The sequence below is a fragment of the Octopus bimaculoides genome, chromosome 27 (genome assembly GCF_001194135.2).
Source record: "Octopus bimaculoides isolate UCB-OBI-ISO-001 chromosome 27, ASM119413v2, whole genome shotgun sequence".
In the NCBI taxonomy this organism is placed as follows: domain Eukaryota; kingdom Metazoa; phylum Mollusca; class Cephalopoda; order Octopoda; family Octopodidae; genus Octopus; species Octopus bimaculoides.
Window position 1 is genome coordinate 8321591 of NC_069007.1, and position 454 is coordinate 8322044.

The window sequence follows — 454 nt, forward strand, 5'->3', positions numbered from 1 at the left end:
AATTAATATATAATGTATTTCAAGATAGAATTTAAAAAGATAATAAAATGAATAAAATTACAGTGTAAATGAAAAACAGAATGAGGGAACAAGATTCCAAAGGAAAAAGTTCTGAAGAATTTGCTCTTCCAAGACATGATAACTACCATTCCTATATGGAGTGTCAAATACAGTGGAGGGTATGATTGGAATTGGTGGTTTACTTGGCTTCTTCCATTCTTTCTTTCTTTCTTTCTTTCTTTCTTTCTTTCTTTCTTCCTTCTTTTTTTTTTTTTTTGCTTTCAGGGTGATGGAGGGGGGAAAGCTTCAGTTTCAAATAAATGCATGAAATGCTGATACATGTATTGAGTACTTCTTTTTTTTTGTTTGCAGACACACACACACACACAAACACATACATGTATGTATATATTTCTTCTGTACATACGTATATGTATATATATGTGTGTGCATG